The sequence below is a fragment of the Phyllobates terribilis genome, unplaced genomic scaffold (assembly GCF_046119375.1).
Source record: "Phyllobates terribilis strain yellow unplaced genomic scaffold, ASM4611937v1 Scaffold_4__5_contigs__length_816908805, whole genome shotgun sequence".
Classification (NCBI taxonomy): domain Eukaryota; kingdom Metazoa; phylum Chordata; class Amphibia; order Anura; family Dendrobatidae; genus Phyllobates; species Phyllobates terribilis.
The window spans coordinates 473,362,281-473,379,824 of NW_027362764.1; the positions used below are offsets into that span (position 1 = coordinate 473,362,281).

A 17,544-nucleotide genomic window follows, 5' to 3' on the forward strand; every position below is an offset into this window, starting at 1 on the left:
AGAAACTCAATGCCGTCACCTATCTGGTCACCCTGGATCACGCCCGTGGAAGGAGGAAGGCCTTCCACGTGAACATGATGAAGGCTCATCATGAGCGGGAAGCGACTGCCCACCCAGTGTGCAACCTTCCCGAGGAAGGAGAGGTAGAAACCCTCCTGGATCTGCTCACCCAAGCCAAGGCGGGTGGGTCCATCGAGGATGTGGGGGTTGGCCACCAGCTCACGGAGGACCAACGGTCCCAGCTGGGGACCACCCTGCACCCCTTCCGGGGGCTGTTCAGCAGCCTGCCCGGAAGGACTGAGATGGCTGTCCACGACGTGGACACTGGCGATCACCCGCCGATCCGGCGTTCAGCATATCGGGTCTCTTTCGAGGTGCAGGGAAACATGCGCCAAGAGATAGACGAGATGCTGAAGCTGGGGGTGATCCAGGCATCCAGCAGCGCGTGGGCCTCGCCTGTAGTCCTCGTACCAAAGAAGGACCGAACTACACGGTTCTGCGTGGACTACCGGGGGCTCAACGCTGTAACGGCCACCGATGCGTTCCCCATACCACGCATCGATGACCTGCTCGATCGGATGGCCGGGGCTAAGTACCTGACCATCATGGATCTGAGCCGGGGGTACTGGCAGATTCCTCTGACCCCCGCGGCAAGGGAACGCTCTGCCTTTATCACCCCTTTTGGACTGTACGAGTCCACAGTGATGCCATTCGGCATGAAGAATGCCCCTGCCACTTTTCAGCGGATGGTCAATACGCTGCTTGAGGGACTTGAAGGGTACGCGGCTGCGTACTTGGACGATATTGCAGTCTTCAGTCCCACTTGGGAGGATCACCTAGAGCACCTGCGGCAGGTGCTCGGTCGGATCCACCGGGCAGGCTTGACCATCAAGCCGGAAAAGTGCCAGCTGGGCATGAGTGAGGTCCTCTACCTGGGTCACCGGGTAGGCGGGGGGGTTCTGAAGCCAGAACCGGGGAAAGTGGATGCCATCGCATCCTGGCCCACTCCTAGGACCAAAAAGCAGGTGATGTCCTTCTTGGGGACCGCCGGGTACTATAGGAGGTTCGTCCCACACTATAGCACCCTGGCCAAGCCCCTGACGGACCTCACCAAGAAGAAGCTGCCCGTCGCAGTCGACTGGACAGTCGCCTGCGAGACAGCTTTCGGGGCACTCAAGGCCGCCCTAAGTAGCTCCCCTGTACTGCAAGCTGCCGACTTCGACCGGCCGTTTGTGGTACAGACCGACGCCAGTGACTTTGGCCTCGGTGCTGTGCTAAGTCAGGTCAACACGACAGGCCAGGAACATCCTGTCTTGTACCTGAGCAGGAAGCTACTGCCCCGGGAGGTGGCTTACTCCACGGTGGAAAAAGAATGCCTGGCAATTGTATGGGCCCTGCAGCGTCTGCAGCCCTACTTGTACGGGAGCCATTTCACCGTGGAGACGGACCACAACCCCCTCAGCTGGTTACACACGGTCTCTGGGTCGAATGGCAGGTTGCTACGCTGGAGCCTCGCTCTCCAGCAGTACCACTTCTCCATTCGCCACAGAAGAGGCCGTGACCACGGTAACGCTGACGGGTTATCCCGGCAAGGGGAGGGTGCAGAAGGACGCACGGGGGAACACAGGAATGTGCTACCCCCTCGCGCCCTCGTATAGGGGGAGGTGTGATGAACCTGTAGCCGCCATCTTGGTAATGATAAATCATATCCAGGGATGGCCACACTTCAGCAGCCCCCACCCTTGGGACCTTCTGTTAAAACGTCAACTAGATAGTTTCCCCCCATCCAGGCTCCTGTAAGATAAGAAGCCTACTTAACACTTGAATGCTAGGAGCTTCAAAGACTTCGAGAGGAAACACAGCCAGCAGGGGGGGGTGCTTCGTCTATCTGTACCTGACCATTTGTCCCATAGGACTAGTTTCTTTGTCTGTCACAAGCATGGAGGCATAAGATATAGAAACATGAATAGTACACGCATGTTGCGTGGGATGGGCCAATAAAAAAATATCACGGCGTCCCGGAGCCATTGCGCACACAAGCCTCCGCGGTAGACGTTTGTACGTGCTCTGGAAGCCAAGATATAGCGCGGAGCCATTCCTGAGGACCGTATGGTATCATAATTGATATCAAAAGGTCGGTTACGGCGGCCCGAATCCATGGGAACCCCTGGGGGTATCATGAGACCATCCCAGAAGAAGTTATTGGGTTCCATAGAATTTGGGCTTCTGATCGAAGTTAGACCTGAGGGTGGAGACTGAGCCAGCTGACCTCACCAGCAGTGGGCGGGACGGGGCAGGTAAGATAGCAGGACAGACAAGAGACAAGTCAGTTTTTGACCCAAGAGTGGTGTGCTGAACATCTGAGCACCAGCTGAGGCCACCAAGGGGAGGAGCAGTTTGACCATGCGGTGGTAGGCCTCAGCCTGTAACAAAGAACCGTGCCTGCGACCGCAGAATCCTCTCCCTGCGTCACAAGAGAATCAAGAAACCGGTAACTGATATGCTGTGGTGATTCTGTGTGTTGTATTCCATTGTTGTATAGTTTAGCCTGACCTTATACCTGTGTATATTTAGTTGTATATCGTGTGTCTAGTGTATTATTATAATCAATTACCTCAAGTAATTGTGGGCCTGCCTTTTATTCTGCATAACGAACGCACGTCCGTGTGAGCTCGGCTCAAGCCAAAACGCTACCCAGGGTTGGTTCCTGACCCGATATAGGCCCATTCACGGACTGGGCGTATATCTAAAATAGGGACTGGTGGCAGCATACCAACTGGGGATTGGGGAAGGCTGGTAGTGACGGTCGGAGGTTCAGATATATATATTCCTGGCGCGGCCAAGGAAGATATATATACCGCCCTCACTACAGAGGGCCCCGATACCCAGTAGGTTACAGGACAGTCTCCCTGGCGACCGCTTATCCTAGGTGCAGTTCCTTGACTGACCTGAGGCTAAGAGGGCGCTAGCGAGTTGTGCTGTGTAGTGACGTTACGGTTTAGTGACGTTGAAGGGATAACACACTACCGTGTTCCCTGCGCTGGTTGCAGCTTCCTGGCACTACTTTCTCTAGGTGCAGTACCTTGACTGACCTGAGAGGTAAGGGGGCGCCAGAGAGCTGCACCCACCGGCCGGCTTTCATCACAGGTGCTTTGTGTTTTTCGGCAGTGAGGGAGTTAATTCTCTCTCTCTCTGTGCTAGACGAGGTCCAGCCTCGCCCAGCTGCAATCAATGCTGCTGTAGTGAGACTCCTTCAAATGCCTGCTGGTCTGTTAGGGAAGTGTCGGTGAAAGCATTTCATGCAGACTAACAGAGCGGATCGTGGTATTTGGAGTTCCAGAGCTAAGTGCATTTGGAGTGTTTTTCCCTTCCTCGCTTTATCATTTATCTCCTTTCCCGTTGGTGTTCCCTCTGTTGTAGTTGTGTAGTTTTTGTATGCAAGGTGGTTTTGGTTTTTCCCTTGTACTGTCTCGTTCGTCTAAGTACTGTGTGTGGGCATATTATTACTTGTCCCCTTTTGTTGTGATTGGGGTCCTTCTCAGGACTAGATTACTTAGGTGCAGGGATCCTCAGGAGGTAGGGGTTACGCTGGCGGCCTGGACCTCTGTACCTTTAACAGTACCTCCAGGTTGAGGGATTAGTCAGGGCCCCAGCTTAGGGTCAGCTTAGGCCCCCTACCTCCAGTATACAGAGACAGCGTGACAGCTGTCTCCAGCTTCCCTGGAACCTATTTCACCACTAGGTAATGGATTTTTTTTCCCTCTACTGTGTAGCCTTGTGGACTTAAGGTGGATTAGCCACACTAATTGTATGGCCTTGCCTATTGTTCTATTGTACACAAGAACAATATATAAACTACTCACCCTGATGCACTTGCACATTATGCACAACTGGCCTCACCATGGTTGACTAAAGAAGTTGAGTGCACGTAATCAGGGTCATATCTAGAGGTTGTCTTTTCAAATAGACTGCCAGCATTGCTGCAGAGGTTAAAGGTGTGGGGGATCAGCCTGCCAGTGCTCAGACCATACACTGCACACTGCATCAAATTGGTCTGCATGGCTGTCGTCCCAGAAGGAAGCCTCCTCTAAGGATAGTGCACAAGAAAACCCGCAAACAGTTTGCTGAAGACAAACAGACTAAGGAGATGGATTACTGGAACCATGTCCTGTGGTTTGATGAGACCAAGATAAACTTATTTGGTTCAGATAATGTCAAGCGTGTGTGGCAGCAACCAGGTGAGGAGTACAAGGACAAGTGTGTCTTGCCTACAGTCAAGCATGGTGGTGGGAGTGTCATTGTTTGGGGCTGCATGAGTGTGTCGGCTGTGGGGAGCTGCAGTTCATTAAGGGAACCATGAATGCCAACATGTACTGTGACATACTGAAGAAGAGCATGATCCCCTCATTCCTAAACTGGGCCGCAGGGCAGTATTCCAACATTGTAACGACCCCAAACACACATCCAAGACGACCATTGCCTTGCTAAAGAAAGTGAGGGTAAAGGTTCAGGACTGGCCAAGCATGTCTCCAGACCTAAACCCTATTGAGCTTTTGTGGGGCATCCTCAAATGGAAAGTGGAGGAGTGCAAGGTCTCTAACATCCACCAGCTGTAGTCATGGAGGAGTGGAAGAGGATTCCAGTGGCAACCTGTGAAGCTCTAATGATCTTCATGCCCAAGAGAGTTAAGGCACTGCTTGAAAATAATGGTGGCCACACAAACTATTGACACTTGGAGCACAATTTGGGCATTAATGGCTGTGTATTGAGTTAGTTAGAGGGCACACCACATTTACACTGTTATACAAGATGAAAACATTTAAAAAAAAATGTGAGGTGTGTACTCTTGCGATATACTGTATACTCATTTTTTGTTACATTTGTTGTTTTAAATTAAGAAAAACTACTTGGATCTGTCCAACAAACTGCTGATATATCAGAATGAACAGTGATGTGTAGTCAAAACTGCAATATTTGATATATTATATTTAACCTTTTAGTAACTATTAATAATGTAGATTCAAGTCTACAAAATTTGTCAGAATTCTTAAGATAGCACCATTATTAGAAGTCTGAAATATGAATGTAAGTTAAGGTCCATATTATGCCTGTAAAATAGAGTCCAAGAGTGCTTTTATATTGCGCTTAGGGACACCTTCGGTGGCCCCGTCGGGGCATACATTCGAACCTCACACAAAACAGGATTCGGACATATGCGCCGACCGGGCCATAGACTGTAATGGTGATGGCAAAGCGAACGTTCGCTCTGAAGTGCATAATTTTCGGGAGTCAGTCAGACATAGTAGATAGGGGAACAGTGCAGTAGGGAAATATGTACAGCCTAAAAATACTAAGAAAAGTGGGAATATACAAGCATCTATGAAGCATTAGTTAAAATGGAGCAATTAGTAATTTGCTTTTAGTAGGGCTTAGTCACACTCTTATTTTTTGCACATTTTTGCCACAGAACAAACTGTGTTTTATAGTACCGCAAAGTCAATGAGACATCTGAAATCTCATGCTGCTTTTTTTTTCCTTTCAAATCTACAACATGTCAATTCTTTCAGCGTTTTTGCAGCATTTTTCACGCATTTAAATAAAGTAGAAACGCATCAAAAGCACAAGAAAAAACAGGCAGCAAAAATGCATATTTTACGCAGAGTTTTTCTGCAGAAAAAAAACAAACGTGCACATACTCATACTCTTCTCAATGCTGGGAATCATTTAGCTCATAACACAATGACTGTAAGGATCTTTTTCTTTTCTTTTGTTCATTTAAGGGATTTTATCTTATGTCACAAAAATATAATTCATTCTGCTAGATCAGGCAAAATGTAACTATTAATCAAATGAAATCAATTAAAGAGATGTTCCTGTGTTTTTCGATTTTGCTGACACAAACTTGTTATACTGCCCTTGGTGATCTTTTGATTCCCTCTTAGATCATTCACCTTAAGTGTGCAGGTTCACTGAACTACTGTGAACTACCTTCACAGTAGTTCAGTCCCATCGATCAGATTCTCTTGTACACATGTAATAAATAGGGTGATTCTTGCTATCGTACAGACCACCCAACAAAAAAATCAGTTCATTATTAGGTAGATGTTCTGGTAGAAACTAAAAGGACAGGACTGGACAACATAACGACTATGAGACAATAAACAGACACTGGAATTTCATTCAAATGATTCCAATGACTTTTTGTTGATCTAACAGAGTAAATTATTATTTAATAATGAGACAACCCATTTACCATTGAAGGGGTTCTCCAGTATAAAATGAAAGTGAGCGCACATCCTCGATTTCGCTGCCGAATGAGTGGGTGATCACAGGACCTCAAGATTGCAAACTGTGCATCACACACTGTCACAAGTTGGGAATTTTGCAGTTATTTAAAGGGACTACAGACTTTTCATTTCAGGCTGGAAAACCCCTTTAAAAAACTTAAAATGAGTCTCTCATCCCAAAAACGTGATTTTACTTATACAGTCCTGTTGGGGACTTTGACCATATAAAACTGATACCTGCAGTATAGATTTTATTTCTTTAGTTGGACAGAAAAACATTTTTATTTCATATTCAAACAAGAGCTCCCTAGTGCACCCTTGGCATGGCCTAAGGCTCAAAGTATTGTTCCGCCCCCTTAATCAGCATGCTGCGCACATCCCATTAGCTTGGTTGACAGTGCTTGCTTGCCCAGAGCAAACGGTGCCTGAATTAAATCCCTGACGCTGCACATATGCACTGGCACTGCAGGAGCCGGACAAGCATCCCTCTCTCCTGCCTGCTGTGCTTTCTTGCCGCACACAAGATCACACAGTGATGGGCGGCCACTGCAGACAGGAGAGTGGGGTGAGCGCGTGCTCTGACTTTGTGTGTGCGTGCCTGTTTAGCTCCTGCAGTGTCAGTGCAGATGTGCAGGGTCAGAATTTAACGCAGACAATGCTCCTTCTTGGCAAGGGAGCTCTATCAATCAACCAATCAAAGGGAAGGTGTGGAATGGTGCACTGAGCCCTTGGCCACACCAAGGGTGCACCGAAGAGCCTCACTTACTTATTAAGTAAAACTTTCTTTTTTTGTCCTAAAGAAGTAAACTTTTCATAGCTGGTATGAGTTTTATGGGGGCTAAGTCCCATAAAGCAATGTATAAGTAGTATGAATCAAATTTTTGGGGTGACAGACTCCTTTTAAAAATTAAAATAACGTTAACATCAAATATATAACAGAAAATTATTGTACATAGATTTTATTGCTTCAAGACATCCTGTCCCCCCAAGACAAATGACTAAGAGGTTGCTGTTCCTGTGTCACACATTGGTGACTGGAAATAAAGCCACTATGTGAGTGTAAAAAAAGAGCATGAGCTGTCAGGGAATTTACTGTAGGTGCTAGAAAGTACTATTTTTTTAGCTCTCTATAGGGCAGTAAATTTGATCATCTGTAAGCACCAAATATATTAACGCTGAATGGCACTAAATAGACTATGGAAAAGCTGGCAAACTGCACTTCTGCATTCCATAATGACCTACTATGTGCTCCATAGTGCTCCTGCTCGGCTATGTGCTCCTGCTCGGCTGTGTTCACACAGCGTTTTACCCTCACGTTTAGTGGCTTATGTCTGAAGCCCTGGAAAACAGGATTCGGTATATATTTGATAATGCAGCTATTTCATTATGAGGTGCTGAGAAGTACATGCTTTTTATTCCAGTACCTGCATCTTCGTCATGCCTACACAGTACAAGTGAAACAGACAAGTATGAATGTAGATAGCAACTTTATTGTGGAATGAATTACATCTGCCAATTTACAAAAGGCTCAATATCCGGCATTTCTAGACAATTGTTACTCTCAAATGGGAGTACATTTCCGGTGACAGTGAAATCTAAATGTAAGGCAGATGTGGGTGTTATCCCTGAAGAAATGTGGAGTGAAATCCTAAACTCTATTCCCAGACCTTTGCTAAGCAAGCCCCAGTGTCTCTCAATCGTACTTGATATCTGGGCATGTAGAGCCCATAGTTTTCTGCACAAAATTAGAATTTGGTCAGACTCTGTGTATCCCAGAGGAGGGGGTGATAAGGTGCACCTTATGCATCAGATGTGGGAATCTACAAGAATTGGCATGTACTGGAAAAGAGTATTGTCCCTAGAACAGTTATCCTCTATCAAATTGCAAGTGTACCCCAAAATATATATTCTGGGGGTGACTGGTGATGGAATGGACTCTGAGTCTCCAGTGACAATTAGTATATCACCCATAGTATTCCAAGCCCATATTTGCTAGCTTTTTACTGGTTAGATCGGGGACCTCCTACCATAATAGTACTAATAAATAAAATGAACAACATAATAAGACTTGAGTAGGATGTGTGCCAAAAAAAAAAAGTGATGCACAGCTTTGAAAGAATAAAGGAGGTTTAACAGCCCATATTTACCCTGTGGCACACTAAATAGGGAGCAGATGACACACCACAGGCAATCTTTGTTTCCCTCACGAATTGATTCTATTGCTAAGCTATTACAGCCATTACATTCTTCCCCTAGGGTGCGCTTCCTGAATGTTGGCCATTCCCTATGATGACCTTTCTGTACTTCCTGCAATTGAATACATACTATGTGATCAGTCGGCCTTTAGTGTGTATAAGTTATCATTAATCTATTTCACATACTATCTGACATATAGTGTATTATATGAAAGGGGTGTAGTGTCCATGTTGAGGACCATGGACTTTCACCATAATGTATCTACTAGTATTGTGGTATTTCTTTATTTGTTCTCTTTTCTGTTCCTTGATATATTATTAAAATGGAAAATGTTATGAGGTGGTTTTTCAATAAAAAAAATATTAACTGAATCAAAAAAGAAAAACTTAAAAGTGATAATTAAAAGAATTCTCATATGGTGGTCTCCAGTTTATTTCCTCCCCACTCCCATCCTTGCTCTAGCAGCAAACATAGTGGAGTAGTCAATCTTCTTTTATCAGATAACTGATTCTTTAATTCTTCTCCACCTGAAAGACCTCCATACACATTATGCTAAAGTCGGCCAAACCCACCAATATTCGCAGGATTGGCCGGCAGTCTAATGTGTATGGGGGCCTCCCTATTATCCTCTGACAGATAATGTCAGGGAGTGAAGTATCCGGCCTATTGGATTTCAATGGCTGATATTTTTGCTCTCCCTGGAGTTAAGCTGCTTCCATAGGAATCTGACAGCGCCTCTCAAAGCACAGAAGCATCAGGCCTAACATTCCTGCGCAGGAGGAACTCAGGAGGTAGCTGCGGGTCCAATGATTGTTTGGCCAACAGCTATCTAGTGTGTATGGTAGACTGTACTCTCATGTCTTCTTTGTGTCACAAACTTGAACAATTATTCAACATTTTCAGCTCTCCACACTAGATCTTGGTGCCCCCTCATCTCAGCTGAGGACTTTACAACATATTTTAAACAGAAGATTGATAACATCAGAATAAGCTTCAAGCAAGTCTCTGCAATTCCTATAAGCAAATTGCCCCTTCATCTCCCCCCATAACCTGCTTTTTCACCATTACTGTATCTACTGTAACTACTCTTTCTCTGTGGTCTACCAGCCAACACTCGTATGCTTCCCTCAATCCACTGTTCACTCTGGCGTCTGATTAATCCACCTCTCCCCTTGTTATTCCTCTACCTCTCAACTACAATCCTTTCAATGGCTACCCATTACCCAGAGATAATATATAAAGCTGTCCTCAAACTGCCCCCTTAAATACATCTGATGCTATCTCGTGACACACTACCTTCAGTTTTCTCAAGAATTCCTACCTTGCTCTCCTCTTGTTTACTCATCACACAACCATCTCCAAGATTTCTCCTGTGCATCCTTCATTCTTTGGAGCACAGAGATGCTACCTCAACTAGTCAGATTCTAGTGAAAGGTTCAAAAGCAACTTAAAAAACAATCTCTTCAGGTGTCAACTCCTTTGACACTACAGTATGATATAAACAACTTCTACCATGACTTACTGTCTCCTTCCCTTGTAGACTGTAAGCGCTGGCTGTACCATCTGCTACCTGTTTACTTCCTGTTTAATCATGTATATTGTATTTGTTATCTATTTGTATATCATTATGTACTATAAACTGTTTTAAAGCACTGTGAACTTCTAGGTGATTTATTAATAATAATACTAATAATAATATTTATTTAATCTTAACCTGTCTCTTTACAATTGAGAGCATTCCAGTATATGTACTGTATGTAAATCTGCGGGAAGTTTAAATATTAAATGGAATCTGTCAGTAGGCTCAGCCCTACTAAGCCGTCTATATGGGCATGTAGGCCAGAGGAAGCTGAATAAAATGATACCTTGATATCTGCGATTCCGTGTCTTATTCCGGAGAAATCCATGTTTTTCTTATATGTAAATGAGCTGTTCAGGACTATGGGACGGACACTGATCTGCATGAGAATCTGCATCAAGATATTATTTTACATGAAGGAGGCATTACCAGTATAATGTGTAATGGCCGCTCTCTGCTCTCCTGATCTCACTGCAGAGCTGTGTGTGATTATACCTCACACATCTGCAGGTTCCTCTCAGCTTCAGCTTCCAGCAGCAGAGAGGGCTGCAATACAGCAGAGCTGTGAAAGCTGCAGCAAATGTGTTTATAAGGAGACAAAGTTCAGTTCTCCTGTTCTGTGATAGTTACATGTCTCACACTGGTAAAGCTCCTCTCATTTAAAATAAGCTCTGTAGACAGATTCTCATCATTATCTGCAGCCAATCGCTGAGATCAGCAGCTCAGATGATGTAGACCGCACAATCAGCTGAACTCTCCGATTCGCTGCAACATGGCAGCCACAAACCCCACACCGGGGTAGCAGTGGAAACGCAGCACTAACAGTGCCTCTTTTTTTAAAGAGGTTTTTTGTTTTCCTTTGTTGGTGGTCAGCATAGAGAATCATATAGGATAGCTATAGGATGCAGGATGATAAAGTTAGGTTAAGTAAGGAAGGATTAGGAAATCTAGAATACATAAAATTATAATGGAAGATAGCCTATTGTTGAAAGGGAATCTGTCAGCAGGTTGTTGCTTCCTCATCTGAGAGCAGCCTGATGTAGGCAAAGAGACCCTGAATCCAACGATGTATCACTTAGTTTACTGGCTTCAGCGGTTCTGACACAGTTTTTAAATTTAGCATGAAGCTGAGCTGAGAAAGCTAAGCGAAAAAGAGGACAAGAGATATGTAAGCAATAGTGATCACCTCCCATTAATTTTTATTTTCTCAAAAACAATACATGCCACCAAAAGAGTTAAAAACATTTAAAAAGCACAAAAGTGGCTATAATACAACAATAACCATCTATATAAGACCTAGGTCAGCCTATCCTGTGGTTCCCAATCAGCAGTCTCTTATTATAAATGCATGATTTGTCAGCAGATTATAACACTATAAAGTGCATTGAGCAAATATCACTTCATAGGCTGTGTGCCCACTATGCATTTTTTAAGCGTTTCCACAGCGGCAATTCCGCTGCAGAAACGCTTAAAAAATGCATGGTAGAAGGTCTGCCATGTTCCCCAATGATAATCCACATGTGCTGTGCACATGCTGCGGAAATTTCCGCTGCGGATTATCATTGCAAAAAAATCCGCAGCACTAACAATTATTTTGCGGAATCACTGCGTTTTCGCCGCCATTGACTTGCATTGGAACGCATGACATCCGCATCACGGCATCTGTACATGCGGATAACATGCGGTTCAATGTGCGGATGGTACCCGGGTTTGGAGAAGACATTATACTTACTTTCTGATGGCCCCCGGTGTCCTTGTCCTGGCTTGCCGGAAGCTCGCGGTAGACTAAAAGGACCTGCCATGACGTCATTTAGTCATGTGACGGTCACGCGACCGCTGACGTCAGCGGTCGCGTGACCCATCACATGACTAAATGACGTCATGGCAGGTCCTTTTAGTCTACCGCGAGCTGCCGGCAAGCCAGGACGGATTGAATAAGGATATCGGGGGCCATCAGATGGTAAGTATAATATTTATTTTTTATTTTTTACCATTCTTTCGGTCACACTATATAAATCCATGCCGGTTGCATGGATTTATATAGTGTGACCAAGTTGTCAAGCACTTTCCAAGTGATGCTAAAATCGCTTGAAAAAGCGCTTGATAACCCGCATGCGGAAATGCAAGTGAAGAACGCTTCACATCCGCATGTCCCTGGCAGGAAAACGCATGTACAACCCGCATGTAGAATCCGCATGCGTTTTTTTCTGCCAGGGAGATGCAAAAACGCTCAGGAAAAATCCAGAGCATTTCTGCATCGTGGGCACATAGCCTTATACTGTATATTAATCTCAACACATAGACATGCCTTTTATACAAGGCTGTAACCATCTCAAATAGTATAATGGGTATAATATCAATAATCCCACAAAAACAATGAAATGTATATAATGTAGACCCGTCTACACAAAAAATGCTGTCAGCAAATTATAATACAATAAAGTGCACTAGATTTATCTAAAGTGCAATGTGCAAGTGTCATTACATATACATTATTCTTAACACATAAGCATGCATTTGGTACAAGACTATAGTCATCTCACATGGTATAGTCTCTAAATAAGTATACTATACCAGCATGACCAAAATGTTTCGAGAGAGATATTAGAATGCCATGGGAAGTTACATACGGGTAGGATTGTTCCCCAGATCAGCTGTCTACTATGGTTCCGGGGTGAGACTGGATAAACCATGGGTATATGACAAGAGGAGGACTGCCAAAGAGAATGGTGGAGACATAGCAGGTAAAAGTAGGTACCTTTTATTAGAAGTGTTTAGAAGTTTTTTACTTTCACCACTGCCTGTAAAACATCCTGGACATCATTAAAAAGGTAAAAACAAGCCCTATACTATCCTGCCTTCACTTAGATCAGGGGTCCCCAACGTGTGGTTTTGGAGCTGCAGGTGGCTTGCGGGCTCATGATGTGTGGCTGGCAGCTGTCTGCCAACTTGGTGTATTACTATCAGGTCTAGCAAACAACTATGAAGTTCTCCAGATGGTAACTTTTGTAAGTATCATGGTAGAGAAGAGCAGATCTAGATGCACATACAGTATACTAGTAATGTGGGGCACAGGGTATCATTAATGTTGGTGAGGGGGCAGGATGTCACTGCTCAGGGGGCTCTGGATGTGGCTCGCAACCATCTCTCACAGTTGAATGTGGTGCTTAGCGTAAGAAAAGTTGGGGACCACTGACTCAGATAAACAATACTGAGGCATAGGTTCCCTTTAAATATTCTGAACAGATGTTAAGCACAACAGACATATTTTATATACAAGGAGGCTGATGGAAAGCAACGTTACACTTGTCTCTAGAGATTCACATTACTTTTGTTTTTCTGTATAGAAATGCTTCACACATCACTGCTCCTGCAATGGGATTAATGGTGCATACAAGATCTATACTGTGTAGAGCACAAAACCTGCCAATGTACAAGACCTAAACAATTGAGTTTGGACAATATACAGGCGGGTAGGGGGGAATAGAGGATCTATGAATCAATAAACAAAATGGAAATATTATTTGGGGGGAAAAAAATGGAACGGATTATCATAAAAAAATTTCATCTGCGTCTAACAGCTAATGTGCCACTTTGTCTATTACAAAAAATTTCCCTCAAAAAATGCAAACAAGATAAAAAATCTGTTGCTTGCGTGACACCCTCTTATGCAAATAACATAATGTAACCCCTCCCCCACTTTCTAAAACAGGGATGTGTCAAAGGGAACCTATCACATTGAACATGCAGTCTGATCTGTGGACAGCATGGTACAGAGAAGAACACACTGAGCAGAACGATATATAGATTTATTGGAAATATACGGTAAAACTTGTGTTTTATTCATTGAAATCTCTGGTGTTTGTATAGATGTGAGTCCAGTGGGCGGTCCTACTCGTGATTGACAACTCCCTACATACACAGTCATTTAGGGAACACTGTCAATCACTTAGTAGGACCTTCCACTGGACTCATAAATACAAACAATAAAAAAATGTAAGTTTTACTGAAACTTTTCCCATAAAAATGTATAGGAATCTGAGCAGCTCTTCATGCTCTATAGCATTCCACCTACAGATCAGATACCATACTCAACATGATTGGTTCCCTTGAAAGTATTTCTCTGAACCACAAATAGCTTACAAGAGGACCTGTGCTCAGGATCGATTTGGTTTCTTTGTAGACAATTACTTTATGCCTAGTGATTGAAAAAAAAAACTAAGTTCTTCTAATAGAAATCCATGTTTCTATTCTAGGACTTTGGCTTCAGTGATAAGAGCAGAGGATCTTTATACAATGTCTGGTTTTAGAGGTATTCTTTACATTGGCCCTGTTAGTCATGAGAAACACTTAGCTAGCCCCATAAGACAACTTTATTTGTAGCAGTAGATGCCATACAGTTTATTGTACCACATGTAATTAAAATGATTAAAGGGCATCTGTCAGAACAATCCAACTCCCACCCCCAATCTGTTTATTTGGTCATATTACTCTAAGAAATCATAATCATAATGCCATCCTTATCTTTGCAGATGCAATCTGTTGCTGCATGACTGAAAATTTGCTCTTTTAAGTCATATGCAAATTAAACTTAAGTGCTCTGGGAGTGTTAAAGCTCTTCCCAAGCATCTGCCTCCCTGGCTCTATTTCCTTCCCAGCCCCACCTACCTCTGCTGGACTGGCATTTTGTCAAGCCAGTGAACTGTTAGTCAAGCAGAAAGGGGGGATTGGGCAGGGAATAGTGCCATGGAGGCAAAGGCTTGGGAAGTGCTTTGACGCTCCCAGAGCACTTTACACATAAATTAAAACAGCAATGGCATTATCTTTCAGGGAGCACTATTACTATATATAAAGTTTGGCGTGAATGGATTGTTTTGACAGATTAAGTTTAAGTTGCACTGACATTAAACTGTATTTCCACCTGAAAAAATGCAAAGTATACAACAGATAAATGTGGACTTACAATAAAAAAAAAACACTAAGAAATTACTTGCAAAATGAAAAATAAAATATTATTTTATTAGCATTTATAAAATAATATTAGGGATTGCAAGTCCAAACTATGATTTTTTTTTTACAATATTTTTATTTGGTTTTAAATAGATAAGACATTCAGTCGCTAGCACCATATGTTACAACACCATATATGACAGTCACCATACAATGCTACATCACAGTGGGTGACGTTTTAGGCACTCTACCTACATACATTCCCAATAACCAAATGTGTCTATACCTAAATTCTCTCCAACATCATTTCAATTGTAAAAATGATTGTTTAACATGAAGTGACACCAAAACATAACATGTCCGGTCGCCCTAAACACACACATGGTGATATATGATACAACTGCACTCGGCAGTGATCTATAGCACTTTACAGTGAACTGTAGACCTGAAAGGAGCCATGATGCTATATGCAGCAGCTATTAGCACATGTCCCTTGCTGTTTCTTAGATATTGCATCTACTTACAATATTACTGTATATAAAGGCTCATTAGGCTGATGTTCTATGGTTTCAAGAGATCGGGTTTGCAAGTGCACATTGATCTCTAACTTTTGGCATTAAAAAACGAAAAGACAGGAAACAGCACAAAAAAGATAGTCAGATGCAAAGCCCCCCCAGGTACATACCAGTCCTTGAAATATCCAAAAAAGTATGGAGGTAGCACACAAAATAGAATGAAGTGATGTAATTTATTAGCCCATATAGCAACGATTCAGTCCAATATTGTGGACCTTTCTCAAGCTTGAAGTTTTTTGGATAACTTTTGGCATTAAATATACCAGTGTGCACTATGCACACAACTAATGTCACACTATATTACTAGCAGTAACATCTAAGGTGACATCCATAGCATGTAGCTCTATCTAATGTGGCTTGGAAAGTGCAATAGGTTGGGGACCTCTGATCTATAAGCTGTAGTGGGTTGAAAACTTACAGCACGTGACGTCCTGCACCAAGTAAAGTGCAAAGTATGGTAATTGTGAATTACAATTTTACAATTTGAGCTCATAAGCAAAATATATAACAACGTTTCAAATGAATGAACAAAAAATTCATAAAAAAATATATATATTACAATTTAATGACCTGCATGTTTACCTACAATGTAAAAGCAAATATGCATTGGAAAACAACACTCGTGCACTAATATATTCATTATATTTTAGATGTTTTCCATAAATAAGCTGCTTAATAAATCTTTAAAGAAGAAAAAAAAGAAAAAAAGAGAGCAATAATAAATGTTGGCTAATAACCTTGCCTAATTGTATATATATATATATATATATATATATATATATATATATATATATATATATACATATACATATATAGATAGATAGATATACATATATAAAGTTATATTTATGTATATATGCACTAAAAAATAATACATCTTAACTAAGCATGTATAGATAGATAGATACATATATGTATATAGATAGTCAATATTTAATATTTTTCTCATATTTATATAAGAAAAGAGAAAAATAATATATCTTGACTAATTATACATATATATATTTATTTTTGTATATAAAATAAATTCTTCAGATATATAATCATGTCGCTCTGCAACATGGTAGAAGATAAGAAGAAAGTTCAGGTAGGAAAATGCTACAGTATAAAGACGGTGATCTAAGGAGAGAGTGGTTGCATATCTTACCTCTCCTCAAGAGAATCGCGTGTAAGAACTCTCACTGCAGAAAACTAAAATATTACTACTACTATGTAAAAAAAGGAACTTCCTTTTTGTGGGGAATAAATTATAAAAGGGGTGTGTAATGTAGGAGGGATGTAACAGATACATGAGTGCGACTCTTATACAGTGCTGTCTAGAGCCCTCCAGCGCATCTACAGTATAAAGACATGCAAGCTACACACAGGTGGGAAACCCCAGTCTCCTTCTGCTATAAACTGTAAAAGTTTCTAAAGGAAAGTTTTCTCAATCATCAAGACACATTTAAAGTTAGAAATATCTTTTGCGACACCCACAAAAAAAATACAAGAAATAATTCAGTGACTAAAAGGCACAACATGTAAAGGTTACCGTAATTGAGTGCAAATAATGTATGAGTTTGGTGGGGGGCTTACAGTAAATATATTCACATTCTTTACTCATATAAACTGTTAAAACAACCAGATTGTTAAAAATTCAATTGAATGTTACCTTTTGTGTCTACAACTCGTTGAGGTTAGATTACTGATTAGATCATGTTTTTATATTTTACACATTTGTGAAAAATAGTGTTGAACGAGTACGTTTCATTAACCCCTTCGGCGAGCACAGTCTATCCCTGCATGCGTCACAGTTGTCTAACAGCCGTGACACTTGCAGCCGCGGCGACAGTAACAGAAATGCCAAGCACGCCAAAATACTCGGCGAGCACCCGAGCGTGCTCGCCAAAGGGGTTAATGAAACGTACTCGCTCAACACTAGTGCAAAAGTATTATACTGAGAAGGATGAATGAATAA

The 17,544-nt window shown here is 42.5% G+C and overlaps 1 protein-coding gene across 1 annotated transcript in view; it reads right to left on the reverse strand.

The window, feature by feature from the left end:
• IRF4 (interferon regulatory factor 4) overlaps window positions 1–16,862 on the reverse strand; it is a 57,685-nt gene extending 40,823 nt beyond the window's left edge. The window contains exon 1 of the mRNA XM_073676656.1: window positions 16,735–16,862. The gene's annotated coding sequence lies outside the window, so the exon portion shown is untranslated. The remainder of the gene's footprint in view (window positions 1–16,734) is intronic.
• Window positions 16,863–17,544: the final 682 nt, after the last annotated feature.